Source organism: Phacochoerus africanus, chromosome 7 (assembly GCF_016906955.1).
Source record: "Phacochoerus africanus isolate WHEZ1 chromosome 7, ROS_Pafr_v1, whole genome shotgun sequence".
NCBI lineage: Eukaryota > Metazoa > Chordata > Mammalia > Artiodactyla > Suidae > Phacochoerus > Phacochoerus africanus.
Genome location: NC_062550.1, coordinates 93,268,880 through 93,290,072, shown reverse-complemented (window position 1 = coordinate 93,290,072; position 21,193 = coordinate 93,268,880). Strand labels below are relative to the sequence as shown.

The window sequence follows — 21,193 nt, the reverse complement described above, 5'->3', positions numbered from 1 at the left end:
TTATTTTTCTCTTTCTGACTTACTTCACTGAATTTGAGAGTCTCTAGTTCCATCCATGTTGCTGCAAATGGCATTATTTTGTTCTTTTTTTTTTAATGGCTGAGTACTACTCTAAAGTGTATCTATACCACATCTTCTTAATCCAATCATCTGTTGATGGACATTTGGGTTGTTTCCATGTCTTGGCTATTGTGAATAGTGCTGCAATGAACATGTGGGTGCATGTGTCTTCTTCAAGGAAAATTTTGTCTGGATATATGCCCAAGAGTGAGATTGCTGGGTCATATGGTAGTTCTATGTATAGTTTTCTAAGGTACCTCCATACTGTTTTCCATAGTGGTTGCACCAGCTTACATTCCCACCAACAGTGTAGGAGGGTTCCCTTTTCTCCACACCCTCTCCAACATTTGTGGACTTATTAATGATGGCCTTTCTGGCTGGTGTGAGGTGGTACTTCATAGTAGTTTTGATTTGCATTTCTCTAATAACCAGTGATGTTGAGCATTTTTTCATGTGCTTTTTGACCATCTGTATATCTTCTTTAGAGAAATGTCTATTCAGGTCTTTTGCCCATTTTTCCATTGGGTTGTTGGCTTTTTTGCTGTTGAGTTGTGTAAGTTTTTTGTATATTTTAGAGATTAAGTCCTTGTCAGTTGCATTATTTGAAACTATTTTCTCCCATTCTGTAAGCTGTCTTTTTGGTTTTTGTATGGTTTTCTTTGCTGTGCAAAAGCTTGTCAGTTTGATTAGGTCCCATTGGTTTATTTTTGCTTTTATTTCTGTTGCTTTGGGAGACTGACCTAAGAAAACATTTGTGAGGTTGATATCTGGTTTTTACTCTTCAGTTTGTTAATGTGGTGTATAACACTGATTGATTTGCGGATATTGAAGAATCATTGCATCACTGGAATAAATCCCTCTTGATCATGTGCAATCCTTTTAATGTATTTTTGGATTTGGCTTGCTAGTATTTTGTTGAGGGTTTTTGCATCTATGTTCATCAGTGGCATTGGCCTGTAATTTTCTTTTTTTGTGTGGTATCTTTGTTTTGTTATCAGGGTGATGGTGGCCTCATAGAATGAGTTTTGGAGTGTTCCTTTCTCTGAAATTTTTTGGAATAGTTTCAGAAGGATAGGTGTTAACTCTTTTCTAAATGTTTGATAGGATTCACCTGTGAAGCCATCTGGTCCTGGACTTTTTTTTGTTGGAAGCTTTTAAGTCACAGTTTCAATTTCAGTACTTGTGATTGATCCATTCATCTATTCTATTTCATCTTGGTTTAGTCTTGGAAGATTGTACTTTTCTAGGAATTTGTCCATTTCTTCTAGGCTGTCCATTTTGCTGGCATATAGTTGTTTGTAGTAGTCTCTTATGATCCTTTGTATGTCTGCGATGTCCATTATAATGTCTCCTTTTTCATATCTAATATTATTGACTTGAGTCCTCTCTCCTTTTTTTTCTTGATAAGTCTGCCTAAGGGTTTATCAATTTTGTTGATCTTTTCAAAGAACCAGCTTTTAGTTTCATCAGTGTTTTCTATGGTTTTTTTCATTTCTATTTCATTGATTTCTGCTCTGATCTTTATGATTTCTTTCCTTCTGCTAACTTTAGGTCTTGTCTGTTCTCTCTCTAGCTGCTTTAGATGTAAAGTTAAGTTGTTTATTTGACCTTTTTCTTGTTTCCTGAGGTAGGCTTGTATTGCTATGAATGTCTCTCTTAGAATTGCTTTTGCCACATCCCATAGGTTTTGGATTGTTCTATCTTTGTTGTTGTTTGCTTATAGGTATTCTTTTTTTTTTTTTTTCATCTTTTTGCTATTTCTTGGGCCACTCCCTCGGCATATGGAGGTTCCCAGGCTAGGGGTCCAATCGGAGCTATAGCCACCGGCCTACGCCAGAGCCACAGCAACTCGGGATCCAAGCCGCGTCTGCAACCTACACCACAGCTCACGGCAACGCCGGATCCTTAACCTAGTGAGCAAGGGCAGGGACCGAACCCGCAACCTCATGGTTCCTAGTCGGATTCGTTAACCACTGCGCCACAACAGGAACTCCTGCTTATAGGTATTCTTAAGTTTCCTCTTTGATTTCTTCAGTGATCCATTGGTTGTTTCATACCATGTTGTTTAGTCTCCATGTGTTTGTGTTTTTTGTAATTTTTTCTTGTTGTTGTTTTTCCAGTCGTATAGCATTGTGATCAGAAAAGACACTTGATATGATTTCAGTTTTCTTAAAGTTACCAAGCCCTGATTTGTGGCCCAAAATGTGGTCAATCCTAGGAATTCTGTGTGCACTTGAGAAGAATGTGTATGCTGCTGCTTTTGAATGGAATGTTCTATAAATATCTATTAAGTCCCTCTTATTGGATGAGTCATTTAAGGCCTGTGTTTCCTTGTTGATTTTCTGTCTAGATGATCTGTCTATTGCCATAAAATCCCCTACTTTCATTGTGTTATTGTCAATTTCTCCTCTTAAGGTTGTTAGCAGTTGCCTTATATATTAAGGTGCTCCTATGTTGGATGTGTATATATTTACAATTGTTATATCTTCTTGAATTGATCCTTTGATAATTATGTAATGTCCTTTGTCTCATATAATATTCTTTATTTTAAGGTTTATTTTGTCTGATATAAATATTGCTACTCCAGCTTTCTTTTGATTCCCATTTGCATGGAATATTTTCTTCTATCCTCTCATTTTCAATTTGTATGTGTCCCTAGAACTGAAGTGGGTCTCTTGAAGACAGCATATATATGGGTCTTTTTTTTTTTTTTTTTTGGTATGCATTCAGACTGTCTTTTTGTTGGGGCATTTAGTCCATTTCTATTTAAGGTAATTATTGATATGTATGTTCTAATTGCCATTTTATTAACTGTTTTGGATTTGTTTTATGCTCTTTTTTCCTCCCTTCTTTTCTTGTTCTCTTGTGGTTTGATGACTATCTTTAGTGTTGTATTTGAGTTGCTTTTTCTTATTTGTGTGTGTATCTATTGTAGATTTTTGGTTTGCAGTTACCCTGAAGTTTTGATATAGGAGTCTATATGTATATACAAGATTGTTTTAAATTTTTGGTCTCTTAATTGCAAGTGTATCTCCAGTGTCCTGCATTTATACCCTCCTCTTCTCATGATTTCAGATTTTAATAGCATATTTGGTGAATGATTTCCTACCTTTACTGTATGTATGCCTTTACTATGTGTAAACCTTGTCATTTGTAATATTTTTGTTTCTAGTTGTGGGCGTTTCTTTTCCACCTAGAGAAGTTCATTTAGTATTTGTTATAAATCTGGTTTAGTGGTACTGAATTCTCTTAGCTTTTGCTTGTCTTCTTCAAATCTGAATGAGAGCCTTGCTCGGTAGAGTAATCTTGGTTGGAGGTTTTTTCCTTTCATCACTTTAAGTATAACATGCCACTCCCTTGTGGCCTGCAGAGTTTCTGCTGAAAAATATGCTGACAATCTTATTGGGGTTCTCTTGTATGTTATTTGTTTCTTTTCCCTAGATGCTTTCGATATTTTCTCTTTGTGTTTAATTTTGGTCTGTTTGATTAATATGTGTCTTGGGCTTCTTTTTGGCTGGCACTGCCATCTTCCAGTAATTCTCCAAAATGACCAACGCGAAGGGAAAGAGGAGGGGCACCCACTATATGTTCTCTAGGCCTTTTAGAAAACATGGAGTTGTTCCTTTGGCATCATACATGCAAATCTACAAGAAAGGTGATATTGTAGCCATCAAGGGAATGGGTACTGTTCAAAAAGGAATGCCACAGAAATGTTACCATGGCAAAACTGGAAGAGTCTACAGTGTAACCCAGCATGTTGTTGGCATTGTTGGAAACAAACAAGTTAAGGGCAAGATTCTTCCCAATATAAAATTAATGTGCATATCAAGCATCTTAAACACTCTAAGAGCCAAGACAGCTTCCTGAACCATGTGAAGGAAAACAGTCAGAAAAAGAAGGAAGCCAAAGAGAAAGGGACTTGGGTTCAGCTGAAGCACCAGCCTACTCCACCCAGAGAAGCTCACTTTGTGAGAACCAATGGAAAGGAGCCTGAACTGTTGGAACTCATTCCTTATGAATTCATGGCATGGTAAGTGTAAAGAAAATAAAAGACCTAGACTGTAAAAATGTTTCTCTTAATTGAATGCAAGTGTTATGTCTCCTCCTTCCTCCAAAGAAATATTTAAAGCAGATTTTGTGTTCAAATTCAGTGGGTGATGTCTTTACTATTCAAGTTTACTTTTTTTTCTTTCTGAATGATGCAAGGTTATTGAGCAATAGAAAATATACTCCATTGGTAAGTAAACTGCCAGATATATATTTATAAAACATTTGTACTAGATTGAAAATAGTCTGAAAAATTATGTTGTATTATACTAAAGCTCAGGGAAAGTTGATTGCTCATAATTGCATCATAAGTAGCTATGTTTCAAAGATCAGAAACTTTGAAACCAATTGCTTAAAAATACATTGTTTAAAGCCCCCCTCCCCCAAAAAAGGTATGTGTCTTGGGGTGTTTCTCCTTGTGTTTATTTTATATTGTACTTGTTGTGCTTCCTGGATTTGAGCAAGTGATTCCTTTTCCATGTTAGTGATGTTTTTTGGCTATTATCTCTTCAAATATTTTTTTGGACCCTTTCTCTCTCTCTTCTCCTTCTGGCATCCCCATAATACGGACATTGGTGCCTTCAACATTGTCCCAAAGTTATCTTAGACTGTCTTCATTTCTTTCAGTCTCTTTTCTCTTTTCTGTTCCACATCAGTAATTTCCACTAGTCTGTCCTCCACCTCGCTTGTTCATTCTTCTGCCTTCTGTATTCCATGTTGGTTGCTTCTAATTAATTTTTTATTTCAGTTAATGTATTTAGCATCTATGCTTGCTTAATCCTTAAATCTCATATTTCTTTGCTCAGTGTTTCTCGTAATTTATCAATCTTTGCCTCTAGTTTAGTTTCAATGTCTTGAATCATCTTTGCTATCATCAGTCTAAAGTCTTTTCAATGGAGGCTGATAATCTCCAGATCACTTAGCTATTTTCTGGGGTTTTTTCTTGCTCCTTTATCTGAATCATAATTCTCTACCTTTTCATTTTGTATAGATTTTTGGTGTGGTCTCCTTTTTGCAGACAGTAGAGTTGTAGCCTCTCTTGCTTCTGATGTCTGCCCCCTTGTGGCTGAAGTTGGTATGGGGGCTTGCTGTAGGCTTCCTGATGGGAGGGTCTTGTGCCTGCCCACTGGTAGGTGGAGCTGATGCTTATCCCTTTGGTGGGTTGGGCTTTGTCTCTGGGTGAGATTAGAGGTGGCTTTGTGCCTAGGGGTTCTTTAGGCAGCCTGTTTGCTGATAGGTGGGGCTGCGATCCACACACAAGACCCCCCCCCCACCCCAGGATTATTGTTTGGCCTAGGGCTTCTCAGCACTGATGGGGACAGATTTTTCCAAAATGGACACCTCTAGAGGAACACACACTGATGATTATTCCAGAGACCATTGCCTCCAATGTCACTCCCCCACAATGAGACACAGTCACCCCCTGTTTTCCCAGGAGATCCTTCAAGAACTGCCGTCAGGTCTGACCCAGATTCCTATGTAGTCTCTGCTTTGGCCTGGGACCCAGTGCACATGAATGCCTTTGTGTGCCTTTCAAGAATGACATCTCTGTTTCTCCCAGTCCTGTGGAGCTCCTGTGCACAAGCCCCACTGGCCTTCAATGCCAAGTGCTCTGGGGGCTCCTTATCTCAATGCCAGATCTCCAGGCATGGGGACCTGACATGGGGCTCTCAGAATTCTCACTTCTGTAGGTGAGTCTCTGTGATATAGTTGCTTTTCCAGTCTGTGGCCTGCCCACCCAGCAGGTATGGGGTTGCTTATATCATGTAATTGCCCCTCCTAACATCTTGATGTGACCTCCTCTTTGTCTTCTGGAGTAGGATATCTTTTTTGATAGTTTGCAGTCTGCTAGGTTGAAGGTTTTCATCAGTTGGTTGTAATTTTTTTGCTTTTATGAGAGAAGTTGAGCTCCAGTCCTTCTATTCTGCCATCTTAATTCCTAGTCCTGCCCATTTTTAAATCAGGTTGTTTGGGGTTTTTTTAAATACTGAATTGTATCAAATGTTTATATATGTTGGATATTAATTCCTTATTGGTTATATCATTTGCAAGTATTTTCTCCCATTGAGTAGGTTGTCTTTTTGTTGTGTCAGTGGTTTCTTTTGCTGTGCAAAAGCTTTTAAGTTTTGTTAGGTCCTATTGGTTTGTTTTTGCTTTTATTTCCTTTACTTTAAGAGACAGTTCCAGAAAAATATTGCTGTGATTAATGTCCAAAAGTATTCTGCCCTATGTTTTCTTCTAGGAGTTTGATAATATCCAATCTTACTTTTAGAACTTTAATCCATTTTGAGTTTATTTTTGTATACGGTGTTAGGGAATGTTCTGATGTCATTCTCTTACATGTAGTTGTCCAGTTTTCCCAACACCACTTATTGAAGAGACTATTTTTTCTCCATTGCATATTCTTGCCTCTTTTATTGTAAATTAACTGACAGTAAGTGTATGGGCTTTTTTCTGATATTTCTAAACTGTTCCATTAACTATGTGTCTGTTTTTGTGCTGGTACCATACTGTTTGGATTACTGTAGCCTTGTACTATAGTCTGAAGGCAGGGAGAGTGATTCAGTTCTGTTCTTCTTTCTCAGGGTTGTTTTGTCTATTTGGGATCTTCTGTATTTCTATACAAATTTTTAAACCTCTTCGGCCCTCCTGTCTCTCCAAACAACACCAGAGCTTTTGATCCACCCCTGTACCGTGTTTGCACCTCTACTATGGTATTCTCTTGACCTTAATGTTGGTCTCCATTGTATTTTGAACCATCCCTAGGCAACCACTTATCTGTACTTTGCCTCTATAAATTTGCCTATTCTGAATATTTCATAGAAATGGAATCATAGACTATCCAAAGTTGAAGCTCTTTGTCTCTGGTTTCTTTTTTAGAATATTTTCAAGAAGATTCATCCATGTTATGGGATGTATCAATACTTCATCCCTTTTTATTGCTGAGTAATATTCCATGATATGAATATACCTGATTTTTCCAATCTTTTCATCAGTTGATGGGCATTTGAACTGTTTGCACTTTTTGGCTATAATGAATAATGCTGCTGTGAACATCTGTGTATACATTTTCAGGTGGACATGTTTTCATTTCCCTTGAGTATATATATATACTTAGTAGAATTCCTGGGAGAGATGGTAACTCTAAGTTTATTGTTTTTAGGAACTTCAAGAATTTTTCCCAAACAGCTGCACCATTTTACCTTCCTATCAGCAAACTATCAGTGTTCCAAATTCTCTACATCCTCACCTACATTTATTATTAGATGCATTTTTTTTTGTCTTTTTGCCTTTTCTAGGGCCGCTCCCACGGCATATGGAGGTTCCCAGGCTAGGGGTTGAATCGGAGCTGTAGCGCTGGCCTACGCCAGAGCCACAGCAATGCGGGATCCGAGCCGTGTCTGCAACCTACACCACAGCTCACAGCAACACCGGATCCTTAACCCACTGAGCAAGGCCAGGGATCAAACCTGCAACCTCATGGTTCCTAGTTGGATTCGTTAACCACTGCACCACGATGGGAACTTCAGCTGCGTTTTTGATAATAGGTATCTCGGTGGGTTTGAAATGATATCCCATTATGGTTTTGATTTACATCTTCTTGATGGCTAATGAAGTTAAGTACCTTTTTGTGTGTCTGTTGACCATTTATATATCTCCTTTGGAGCTACATAGGCCTTATATAAGCCATATATGTAGGCATATTGAGTTGTAAAACTTCTTCATATGTTTCAGATACAATTCCTTTATTAAATATGTGAGTCCCAAATTTTCTCCCATTCTGTAAGTTGTCTTTATGCCTTTTTTTTTTTTTTGGCTATGCCTGCAGCAGTCTTTCCACTTTCTTGATAGTACCCTTTGAAGCACAATAGTTTTCAATTCTTTTTTTTTGTTTGGTTGTCTTTTTGCTATTTCTTGGGCCTCTCCCGCGGCATATGGAGATTCCCAGGCTAGGGGTCCAATTGGAGCTGTAGCCACCGGCCTACGCCAGAGCCACAGCAACGCGGGATCCGAGCCGCGTCTGCAACCTACACCACAGTTCACGGCAACGCCGGATCGTTAACCCACTGAGCAAGGGCAGGGATCGAACCTGCAACCTCATGGTTCCTAGTCGGATTCGTTAACCACTGCGCCACGACGGGAACTCCAATAGTTTTCAATTCTAATGAAATTCAGTTTATCTACTTTTTTTCTTTTGTTGTACTTTCAGTGTCATATCTAAGAAATTATTGCTTGATCCAAGATCATGAGGATTTCTACCTATATTTTCTTCTAAGTGTTGTATAGTTTTAGCTCTTACATTTAAGAGGTTTTTGATCTGTTTTCAGTTAATATTTAAAAATATTGTGAGATAGAGGTCTTACTTCAGTAATATAGATATTTAGTTGTCCTAGCACCATCAGTTGAAGAAATTATTCTTTCTCCATCCAATTGTGTGGGAACACTTATTGAAAATCAATTAATTATAAATATGAGAATTTATTTATTTATTTATTGTCTTTTTGCCTTTTCTAGGGCTGTACCTGTGGCATATGGAGGTTCCCAGGCTAGGGGTCTAATCGAAGCTGTAGCCACTGGCCTACTCCACAGCCACAGCAATGCGGGAACTGAGCCGCGTCTGTGACCTACACCACAGCTCACGGCAACGCCAGATCCTTAACCCACTGAGCAAGGCCAGGGCTCAAACCTGAAACCTTATGGTTCCTGGTCTGATTCGTTAACTACTGAGCCACGACAGGAACTCCTAAATGTGAGAATTTATTTCTGCCTCTCATTTCTAGTCTCTTGATTTATATGTCTGTCCTTGTCCCACTACCACATTTTCCTGCTTACCGTAGCTTTGTAGTAAGTTTTATAATTGGGAAATATGAGAATTCCAATTTTTATTCTTCTATTTCAAGAATGTTTTGGCTATTCTGGATCTCTTGAATTTTCATATGTACTTTAGGATCAGCTTGTCAGTTTCTGCAAAGAGGCCAGCTATGGTTTTAAAAGGGATGACATTGAATCTCTGGACCAGTTGAAAGGGTATTGCCATCCTAATGATATTAAATTTTCATCAATGAGTATGGAGTGTCTTTCCATTTATTTAGGTCTTTAATTTCAGTAAATTTAGGAATTTTTAGTGTATAGACTTTTCATGTTTTTCTTAAATTTATTCTTGAGTATTTCATTCCTTTTAATACTATTGTAAATTGAATTGTTTTCTTAATTTCATTTTCAGATTGCTCATTGCAAATGTATAGAAATACATTTGATTTTTATGTATTGATCGTCTATCTTACAACCTTACCAAATTCATTTTTTAGTTCTAGTAGTTTTTTTTTTTTCAGTGATTTTCTTAAAATTTTCTACATGTAAGTTTATGTCGTCTGCAAATAGAGGTAGTTTTACTTCTTCCTTTCCCATCTGAGTGCCTGTTATTTCTTTTGTTGCCTAATTGCCTAATTCACTGCAGTGTGTGTTGAATACAAGTGGTGAAAGTGAACATCCTGGCGTTCCCGTGGTGGCACAGTGGTTAACGAATCCGACTAGGAACCATGAGGTTGTGGGTTCGGTCCCTGCCCTTGCTCAGTGGGTTAACGATCCAGTGTTGCCGTGAGCTGTGGTGTAGGTCACAGACGCGGCTCAGATCCCGCGTTGCTGTGGCTCTGGCGTAGGCTGGTGGCTACAGCTCCGATTAGACCCCTAGCCTGGGAACCTCCATATGCCGTGGGAGTGGCCCAAGAAATGGCAAAAAGACAAAAAAAAAAAAAAAAAGAAAGTGAACATCCTTGTTCTTGTTCCTAGTCTTAGGGAGAAAGCCTTCAGTATTTCTCCATTAAGTGTGATATTACCTGTGGGTTTTTCAAAGATGCCCTTTATCAGATTGAGAACATTTCTTTCTATTCCTAGTTTTTTTTTTTTCTTAATTAATGAAAGGGTGTTTGATTTTGTTAAATGCTTTCCTGCATTTTGCGTCTATATTCATAAGGGATATAGGTCTGTAGTTTTTTTTTTTTCGTTGTAATCTCCTTTTTAAAAAAATCTCAAGTTGCAATTTTATTTTTTCAAATACTCAAGAACATATATATCAACTTATTTATTAACTTCTAAGATAACTGTGTTAGGAAGAGTTCTATATTACCACATTTATTCTGGACCTTCAATAAAATTCTGCTTTAGTATTTCTAAAAGCTATTGTATTTGTGTAATGCTTGCACAGAAAAACAAATGGTATGATGGCATTTGAAGAATAAAAAACCAAAATGACATTGTCACAACCATGTCTGCCTTTATTCTACATGCCTTTTCCTTTCATTAATGGAATCTATAAAAATGGCAAGGATATATATAGACACAGTAGCTTTTATAGAAGTATGGAATTTAGCACATGTTTTAAGTAAGTCAAAACATCTATCTATATAACAGAAACATTTGCAAAGTTTTCTGACTTTAGTTTCAGGGTCATACTGCCTTCATAGAATCAGTTGGGTAGTTTCCCTTTTGTCTATTTTTTGGGAAGACTTTTTGAAGAATTGGTGTAATTTCTTCTTTAAATATCTGTAGAATTCACCAGTGAAGCAATCTATGCTTGAGGTTTTTCTGTGGATAGTTTTAAAATTACTGTTTTATCACAACATTTTAAATCAACCCTATTCCCATATAAAATAAAAATTAATTAAAAATAAAAAAAGAGCCACCTCTCCCCCATAGGTTTTATTATTATTCTGGTGTGGTGAGGCCATTTGATCAGGAAATGATTGCCATTGAAAAGACAGTTTATTACTCATAGCTCTCAAGTTCCCACACATTTAGGGAAAGAATAGGGTCAGTCAGGAAGCAAAAGGAACAAGGGCAAAACATTGACAAAAATGTTTTTGTTTTTTCCTTGGAAGGCAATGTAAGCAGGTTTAGGGTTAGCTATTTTGAATAATTTCAGCAGGCTCTGGAGCATAGTCATCTACTACCTAGAACGGGGGTGATTAGGGCAGGGAAATAAAGGGAGTATAAGAGCCCAATAGAGGAGTAGTAGGTGTGTGGCCTTTGCATTTGTTAGTTTGCATATGAAAGGTGCACTCAAAGATAAGTAGTTTCTTATCTCTAGGCACTGGCCAACCCTGGAAGGGGCACTCCTCTCCAGTGTCTGCAAGGCTCCTCTATGAAAGCAGCAGAAATACAGATGACAAAAAGCATGATCAACACATGAATTCAATCACTTTACTTGTTATAGGACCATTCATTCAGATTTTCTATTTCTTCTTGAATCATTTTCAGTAGTTTGTGTCTGTAGACATTTGTCCATTTCATCTGAGTTATCTAATTTGTTGGCATTCATTCGCTCATAGTGTTTTCTTATAATTCTTTTAATTTCTCTAATGTTGATAGTAATGTCCCTTATTTCACTCTTAATTTTGGTAATTTGAGCCTCCTCTCTCTTTTTCTTGGTCAGACTAGCTAAATGTTGGTCCATGTTGATCTTTTCAAGGAACCAACTTCTGTTTTTTTAAAATTTTCTCCATTGTTTTTCTAGTTTCTATTTCATTAAGTTTCACTGCAGTCTTAATTATTTCCCTCTTCTGCCTGGTTTGAGTTTTGTTTGCTTTTCTTTTTCCAGTGTCTGAAGGCATAGATGGATAAAAGATTTGAGATTTATCTTCCTTTTCAATATGATATTAATAGCTATAAATTCCCCTCTAAACACTACTTTACCTGCATCCAATATATGTTGGCATGTTGGGCTTCATTTTCATTCACCTCAAGGTAATTTCTAATTTCTCTTTGTGATGTTCTCTTTGATTCATCTATTATTTAGAAATGTGTTGTTTTAGGAGTTCCTGTTGTGGCTCAGTGGTTAGTGAATCCGACTGGGAGCCATGGGGTTGTGGGTTCGATCCTGGCCTTGCTCAGTGGGTTAAGGATCCGGCGTTGCCATGAGCTGCATTGCTGTGGCTGTGGTGTAGGCCAGTGGCTACAGCTCCGATTCAACCCCTAGCCTGGGAACCTCCATGTGCCGTAGAAGCAGCCCTAGAAATGGCAAAAAGACAAAAAAAAAAAAAGAAAGAAAAAAGAAAAAAAAAGAAATGTGTTATTTATATTTCCATGTATTTGTGAATTTGCTTAAAATGATTTTTCTTTTTTTTTTGTCTTTTTTTTTGCTATTTCTTGGGCCGCTCCTGCGGTATATGGAGATTCCCAGGCTAGGGGTCCAATCGGAGCTGTAGCCACTGGCCTACACCAGGGCCACAGCAACGCGGGATCTGAGCTGCGTCTGCAACCTACACCACAGCTCACGGCAATGCCGGATCGTTAACCCACTGAGCAAGGGCGGGGACCGAACCCGAAACCTCATGGTTCCTAGTCAGATTCGTTAACCACTGTGCCACGACGGGAACTCCAAAATGATTTTTCTTAAGAGTTTCTACTTTAATTCCATTATGCTTTCTATCATTTCAGTTCTTTTTAAGTTTATTGAGACTCATGTGTCGTCTATCCTGGAGAATAACACATGTGCACTTAAGAAGAATAAGTATTCTGTTGTGATTTAATTAGTGTTCTACAAATGTTTGTTAGATATAGTAGTTGGTTTATAGCTTTGTTCAAGTCTTCCATGTCTTTGCTGCTCTTCTGCCTAGTTCTATTAATTATTGAAAGGAGGGTACTGAAGTCTCTAGCTATTTTTGTTTTGTTTTGTTTTGTTTTTGCTTTTTTAGGGCCGCACCCTCAGCATATGGAGGTTCCCAGGCTAGGGGTCGGATTGGAAGTATAGCTGCCGGCCTACACCACAGCCACAGTACCGCCAAATCCGAGCTGCATCTGTGACCTACACCATGGCTCATGGCAATGCTGGATCCTTAACCCACTGAGCGAGGCCGGGGGTCGAACCTACCACCTTATGGTTCCCAGTCGGATTCGTTTCTGCTATGCCTTGACAGGAACTCCTCCAGCTATTATTGTTGAATTGTCTTTCTCTTCTTTCAATTCTGTCATCTCTTGCTTCATGCATTTTGGAACACTGTTGTTAAGCAAAAAGATGTGTTTATAATTATTATATTTTTCTGATGAATTGACCCTGTTATCATTATAAAATGTTCCTCACTATCTCTAGTAATATCAAACAAAATAGATTTTTAAGTAAAAAATTTACGAGAAGAAAGAGAGCAAGTATGTATTTATAGACTTTGTTATAGTAACCTCCTTATTCATCTTTTCAGCGCTCTTCATTGGTTCCTGTGGATTTGATATCATTTTCTTACCCTAATACAGCTTTGCTCCTGCCCACCTTTTGCTATTGTTGTCAACTATATTATGCTTTTATATGTCAAATGCCCAACAATACAATTGTATCCATATTGTTTTATCAATTGCTTTTCAAATAGGAAAAGAAATATGCACTTATTCTTTCTTATAATTACCTACATAATTACCTTTCCTGGTGCTCTTTGTTTTCTGTGGGGTGGAATCAAATTATTCTCTAGGGTCATTTGCTTTCAGTTTGAACAACTTTCTTTAGTGTTTCTGGTAAGATGAGTTTATATTTTTTAAATTAAATCTTTGTTATTGTTGTTGTTTTTCACTTAATAATGTACCATGTCATTTCCTGTGAACTCTTCTTCAAAACCACACCTTATTAAGTCTGCATGACACTACATGATTGACATACATATATTATCCTAAGGGGTTATTTTTAACTTTTCATTATTATAAATGATGCTATCATAAACATTTTTGAATATGCATCCTTTAGGAAACACTTTTTTATTTTATTTTATTATCATAATTAATTAATTAATTAATTTTTTTTCCTGCTGTACAGCATGGGGACCAAGTTACACATACGTGTATACATGCTTTTTCCTCCCATTGTTGAAGAAACACTCTTTTTTTAAAGTAGGTGATCAATTTGAGAGTATATTTATGTCTAAAATCACTCAGACCCCCTTCAAAGATCTTCTCCCTGCCCATCCCCGTTTCCTTCTCAAATGTCATCATTCTTCCAGGCTTGGTGTATGTATGTTTTCAGTACTTGCCTATGCACTGAGGGAGAAGAAAGGAAGGAGAGAAGAGGGGAGGGAGGGAGATAGAGAGAAAGAGCAAGCAAGAAAGAGAGATTTGTTTGTTTTGGTGCTAGTTTTGGCTTTACATCCGTGGGGTGATCCTGTATGTCTTGTTTTTCACCTTGTTTTCTTAACAACATGTCTAGGAGATCTTTCTACCTCATAATTTGAGCTCATTCTTTGAAAAACTGCACACAGAATTCCAAAGTCATTTAACAAGCATTAATTGAATCCCTACTGTGTGTCAGGGTCTCAGGATTCAGAGATTATATTCTCATGAAGATTTTCTGTTGCAGAATGTATGTGTTAATTCTAGTATTCCCATTTTGATGAATGTGTAGGTTTTTTTCCAAAAGACAGGGAGGAATTAATGAGTCAAAATATATTAAAATTTAAAGGTACCTTGACATGTAATATAAAATTACTTTCCAGGAAGGGAGGCCAATTTATATTCCCAAGGGGAATCCTAGCCTGCTAATTTGGTAGATGGAAAATTTCAGGTTAAATGTGCATTTTTTATACTACTACTGAGATTGACAATTTTTCCATATTTGTTAACCAATTATGGTTTCTTTGTGGATGTTAAAAAAATTTTTTTCCCCAACTCTTAAATATGGTCTATTTTCATGTTTTCTTATTTATTTGCATAAACATTTATATATTAAGGATATTTTTCTTTTGTAATTTTTGTTGCAAATATTCTTTCCTATTTGTTTTTTAATATAATTTTTAAATGACTCTTTAATGGACAGAAAGATTTTATTTTTTAGAGGTTTCATTTAATGGAATCAAAACATTCATTTTTTTTTCTCTTTTTTTTCCAATTGCATTTATGTTTACCAAGTCCTCCCCCAAATCAAGATAATATAGAAAATTATATATTTATTTAACTATTGTTTCACTTTTAACATCAAACTTTTTGGTCCACCTGGAAAAATTACTACTTATTTTCCCCCCCATATTTTTCTCTCAGTAATTACTGAGTGACTCCTCTGTTGCTCACTGTGTCTGATGTCACAGAACTTTGTGTCCATTTATCCATGCAAGATCCTTCTCTGTGTTCACATTTTTTACTTTCATCATTGATTCCACTGCTATTTTTATGCACCATAGACACTTACCTTAAAATGTGTAATACAGGTCCTCAGGTAATATATACATCCTTATAATATATATATATACTTAAAATGTGCATTTGCTGCATATGCTTAAAGAATACATTAAGTATAAATTCCCACAGATCATTCTGTGTTTAACTGTATCAGTCTCACTAGAGTTATGTCTGTTTTGTTCATCTTTTCAAATAATCCATTGTTGATTTATTCATATTCTTTATTTTATTTCTGTCCCTACCTTTATTATTTCTTCCCCTTACATTTCACCAGGCTTATTTAATTTTTTTCCAATTCCACAAATTAAGAGTTTACCTCAGGAGTTCCTGCTGTGGTGTGGTGGGTTAAGAATCTGACTGCAGCCCCTCACTGCAGAGTCTCAGGTTTGATTCCCAGCCCAGCACAGTGGGTTGAAGGATCTGGCACAGGTTGCAGCTGTGGCTTGGATTCAGTCCCTGGCCCAGGAACTTCCATATGCCGTGGGTGTGGCCATGAGAAAGAAAAAAGAGTTTAGATTTTTTCTTTTTAGTTTCCTATTTTCTAATAAGTGCATTTAAAGCTATAAACTCTCTTCTTGTACTACTTTAATGTATTGCACAATTCCTTTTGTGTTGCATTTCCAATGTTTTAAATTCTGTTTTGTTTGTTTGTTTCTGCACCTATGGCATGTGGAAGTTCCCAGGACAGGGATCAAACCTGAACCTGAGCCACAGCAGTGACAACATGGAATCCTTAACAACTAGGCCACCAGGGAATTCTCTAAACATTTTAAAATACTCTTTACAACTTATGGTTTAATCCAAGCACGACTTTAGTAGAATATATTTTAGTTCTCAGACATGAAGAATAATTTTTAATATATTGTGTCACTGATTTCTAATTTTGTTAGAATATTATTGGTAAGATGTTAAATATACTTTAAGGTTGCCTTTGTGATTAATTTTCGTGGACGTTCTATGTTTGCTCAGAATGAATGTGTATTACCTGTTCCATATTTTAAGTTTATTATTTGATTTTTTGAATAATCCATACCTTTGTGTGTATGTGTTTGTTTTGTTTTTTTACTTTTTGTTTTTGGTCTGCTTGACCTAACAGTTTCTGCTGAGGACATGTGAAATATCCAGCAACAATCATATCTTCCTTTTCTTTCCATAGTTCTGTCAACTGTTATTTTATTTAGTGGGGAGATGTTCACTATAATTATATTTTATTGAACTTGGTTTCTTTTCTAATGCTTAATGTTCCTCATTATCCTTTGTGTTTTTTGGTCTTGAATTCCATTTTGTCTGACAGCAAATGTTGCTAAGTAATTTTATTTCCTTTATCTTGTAGCATCTTTCTATGTTTATTTCTCTTCTTTCAAGAGTTTCTTTAAAAAGTATCTTCATATGATAAACCTTCTGAGTCTTTTTTCTTTTTTTATTTCACACTCACATAGAAAAGATAGTTTAGCTGGTTATAAATTTCAACAGAAATCATCTAGGTTTTGTTTTTCCCTTAATCTTGTTTGGCAGTCTCTAAAGGCTTCTTTTTTCTTTTTCATCTGCACCTACAGCACATGGAAGTTCCTGGGCCAGGGATTGAATCCAAGCTAGTGCTGTGACCTATGCCACACCTGCAGCAACACTGGATACTTAACCCACTATGCCAGGCTGGGAATTGAACTGACATACCTCCATAGAGACAAACCGGATCATTAACCCACTGTGCCACCGTGGGAACTCTTCTAAGTACTTTCAAGCTGAAAAATATTTCCTTAATCTGGTAAATTCTGTCATCCCTTCAAACATTTCCTCCCCTTTGTTTGTTTTCTCTCTTTTTAGGATTCCTGTTATGCATGTTGATATTTCTATGTCTACCTATCTTACTTCTTAATTTTTACAGTATATTTTCCATCATTGTATTCTTTCTGGGTATTGCTTTGTCAGAGTTCCTCAAACTTGATCTCCTAGGAGTTCCCGTCGTGGCGCAGTGGTTAACGAATCCGACTAGAACCATGAGGTTGCGGGTTCGGTCCCTGCCCTTGCTCAGTGGGTTAATGATCTGGCGTTGCCGTGAGCTGTGGTGTGTAGGTTGCAGACGTGGCTCGGATCCCATGTTGCTGTGGCTCTGGCGTAGGCCAGTGGCTACGGCTCCAATTGGACCCCTAGCCTGGGAATCTCCATATGCCGCCGGAGCGGCCCAAGAAATAGCAAAAAGACAAAAAAAAACAAAAAAAAACCCTTGATCTCCTAGCTCAACAGTTTTTTCTTCAGATGTATTTGAGTTTATTAATCTCATTTACTGAGTTCTTTGCATAAATTATATTTCAACCATCCCTTTTTTTATAACTAGGTTTTCCCCTTTGGTTTTTTACGCCATTAGTTCTGATGTCATGTTGTCAATATTGTCTCTTATTTGTTTGAAGATTTTTATGCCTATTTAGCCATACTTATCTACTCCATTAATTCTGTTTCTTCTCTTTTTTGTGTGTTTCTTTTATAGTGACGCTCTTCTCTTCGGGCTTCTGTTCCTCTGGGAGTATCAGCTTCAATGCATGGCAACATGTACTGGGGAACTGTCAAGTCCTGGGAGGGGGTGGGACTCTGTCCTCAGAATGAAGGTTTCCCCCCACGCTCCCACCCCTAGTTCCACAGTCTGGGCTTGAGCAACCTTTGTTGTCTCCTGCCCATCACCTGGTCACTTGTGTCACTTAGGGAACTTCCTTTACTTCTGTCCTTCACTTGAGCTTTTTTCAAGAGTTTCTCTATCCTAGGGTGGGCAGGAGAGTAGGAGGGAATAGCTGGTGTTCAGCCAGTCTACCTGCACCTGTTGTTTTCTTTTCCTCACCTGGCCAACTCCAGGGCCACCTGCCAATGTGTTTGTTACCCTGCAACCCTGGCTACTGGTTTTCCATTTATCTAGAGGCATCAGGCACACAATATACCCTGAGTATTGTGAGAGAGAAAGAACACAACTCCAAAACACCTCCTGGCCAGGAGGCCAGGTCTCCTGGATTGTCCTCTCTTTCTCCACTGGCATCATCCCTCAGCATGTTCTCAGGGGGTTCACAGAGCTGCACATGCCCTTTGTGCTCTGGCCCCTGGCTGCTCTGGACTCAGTCCCTGCTGCTCACCAGCCCCAGCCTCCTAGCCCCTTCCTGTTCCTGGAGGCATCAGACACACTCCCTTCCAGGGTCCTTGTGCTTTTATTTTTTACTTCTCTGCCTGAAGGACTCTTCCACCTGTAAGCCTCCCTTCCGTATGGCCTTCGGGTCTCTACTCATGAGGCATCCTCTGAGCAGACCCCACAAATACAGGTCTTGTAATTCACTGTCTTGCCAGGGCCCAGCACCCTCCAGATAGCATGAGGAGTCATTTTGTTAAGGTGCCTCCTTCCAACAGTTCCGTGGAGATTTTGGTTAGGATGGGAGAAGTCTTAGGTATTTGAATGGAATTGCATTAAACATGAATTGTGGCACAGTGAGTTAATGATCCAGTATTGTCACTGCAGCAGCTCAGGTTTCTATTGCTGCATGGGTTTGATCCCCGGCCTGGGAAATTCCACATGCCATGGGTGTGGCCAAAAGAAAACAATACAAAACAAAAATAAACATCGCATTGGGCTAAGAATCCAGCATCTGCTGTGCCATGGGCTCAATCCCTGGCCTGCGAACTTCTGCATGCTGTGGGCATGGCCAAAGAAAACCTCTGTTATTGAAGGACTATGTTAAGTACATTACTCTCCCAGGCTGCTGTGACAAAGGACAACACACAGCGTGGCTTAAAATAAGAGAAATTTATATTCGCAGTCCTGGAGGCTAGAAGTCCAAAATCAAGATGTTGGCGAGGGACATGCTCTCTCTGAAGCCTCTAGAGGAGAGTCCCTCCTTGCCTCTTACTAGCTTCTGGTGGTTGCCCATAACCTTGGTGTTCCTTGGCTTTTAGCTGCATCATTCCAATCTCTGCCTCGTCATCACAGGGCCATCTTCCCTCTGGGCGTGTCTGTCCAAATTTCCTTCTTCTTCTAAGGACACCAATCACTGTCCTAATCCAGTATGAGTTCATTTTAGCAAAGACCCTCTTTCCAAATAAGGCTATATTCCCAGGTTTTGGGGGGGGGCATGATGGGGAGGGGGCACTCTTCAACCCAGTAAGTCAGTCTCTCTTTTCATGTCTTTGTGGCTGTTGAGAAGGGGCTATATAACCGAGTTTTTTAAGCCAACATATTTTTTGAACTGGTAATTACTATGAAAGGAATGCTTACATTTCTTTTTTACTTTTTTACTTTTTTTTTTTTTGGTCTTTTTAGGGCCACACCTGTGGCATATGGAGGTTCCCAGCCTAGGGGTCTAATCGGAGATGTAGCTGCTGGCCTGCACCACGGCCACAAAAATGCCAGGTCCAATCCGTGTCTGTGACCTATACCACAGTTCATGGCAATGCTGGATACTTAACCCATTGAGCGAGGCCGGGGATGGAACTTGCGTCCTGATGGATGCCAGTCAGATTCATTTTCACTGAGCCACGATGGGAACTCGGAAAGAAATGCATTTTGGATAGCGGAATGGAAGACCCCACAAGATTCCTGCTAAGCTCTCCTGTTAACAGACACGAGATTCCCAGCAACGGAATCAGAAAGAAATTGCTAATAAGGGCAGGACCACTATTTCTGCCCTGCAGTGGACTTGTGCTTTTGTGCTTTACAGTTAGTAGATAACTACGTCTTTTTTGATCAGATAAAATTTTCCTACAACTTGGCACACATAAGTGACTTTCTGGGCTGACCAGAAAGGACAAGTAAATTAATTTTAGTGTCAGCCAATCAGACAGTTCAGCAGTAGGTAAGACAGACCCAGGCATATGGAACTGACACCTCAGGTGATGAAGGGGCAACAGTGGGAGGAGAGGTTCGGAGGGAAGGGCTTGTTTCCCTCTTGGGTTCTGTAGCCATTCATTCAGCCTCCAGGCAGAGGGAGTAACTGGATGTGGAGAATAGTGATGAAAACACATGCTTGACTCTGATACTTACCAGCCGACCTCTGGGTAAGCATCATATTATTGTCACTGAGCCTCGGTGTTCTCACCTGGAAAATGGGGCCACGATACTTCAGAATGCTGCTAGAAGTTTATGAGATAATACAAAGAGAGTTCCAAGCTTGGTGTCTGGTCCATGATGGGTGTTCTAAAAATGTTAATTCCTTTCCCCAAACGCTCCCCCATCATTGCCCTTTCCACTGGAATGTTAAAAACATGGGGCAAAAGAATGAATGCTGTAGCTTTCAGGGAATGTGAATATCTTGATATTTCATTTATAATTCTTTTTCTCCTTATATTGCAGCTATATTTCTGGGGTCCTAGAGCATAACCAGGTGGTGGGTAGAGGTGGTCTCCTTTGTAGAGAAACATTTACAGCTTCTGCTCCAAGAGGTACATGGCAGATTTTCACTCTCTGTTCTTCTTGTTCTTTTACCTTCTTTCGCATTTCTACAAAACAACTGCTATTGTTAGTTCTTCCAGGTACTCTTATGAGCACTGGGAATCCTTCTATTGTCAAACTCTTTGCACCTGGCTCCTGGCTAGTGTTTGGTTATCCATTCTGAAAATTTTAATGGCCCCTGGTTTCTCATGTCATCTGTGTTTCCTGTCTTGGAGATAATTGTGAGTAATATTCAAGACTTGGTTGGGCCAACTCTTCCCTTTTTTCACATGCCTTTTTCACATCTCCTCCCTGGGAATTCAGATTCCTAGGGCTGCAAGAAACTGACTAATTATTTTCTGTTTGGTGTTATGACTTTCCTCAAAGACACTATTATTTATTCTACTTCTAAGCATTGATTTGTCCTTGAAATCTGTGTCATCTATCCTTCTGATATGCCGTGGTGTTTTCTAAGTTTTCTTATTTTTCTTTGTGAATGATTCTTAAAGAGCTTCGGGCTTTTGAATGGGCACCAGACTT

At 38.5% G+C, this 21,193-nt stretch overlaps 1 long non-coding RNA gene and 1 pseudogene across 2 annotated transcripts in view; both read left to right on the top strand.

Annotated features, from left to right (window-relative positions):
- The window catches only part of LOC125131540 (uncharacterized), a 93,828-nt gene that overhangs the window by 51,136 nt on the left and 21,499 nt on the right, over positions 1–21,193 (top strand). The window lies entirely within an intron of this gene.
- On the top strand, positions 3,573–4,110 carry LOC125131538 (60S ribosomal protein L21-like; annotated as a pseudogene). Its single transcript, XR_007135959.1, has one exon. The product of XR_007135959.1 is annotated as a 60S ribosomal protein L21-like (transcript).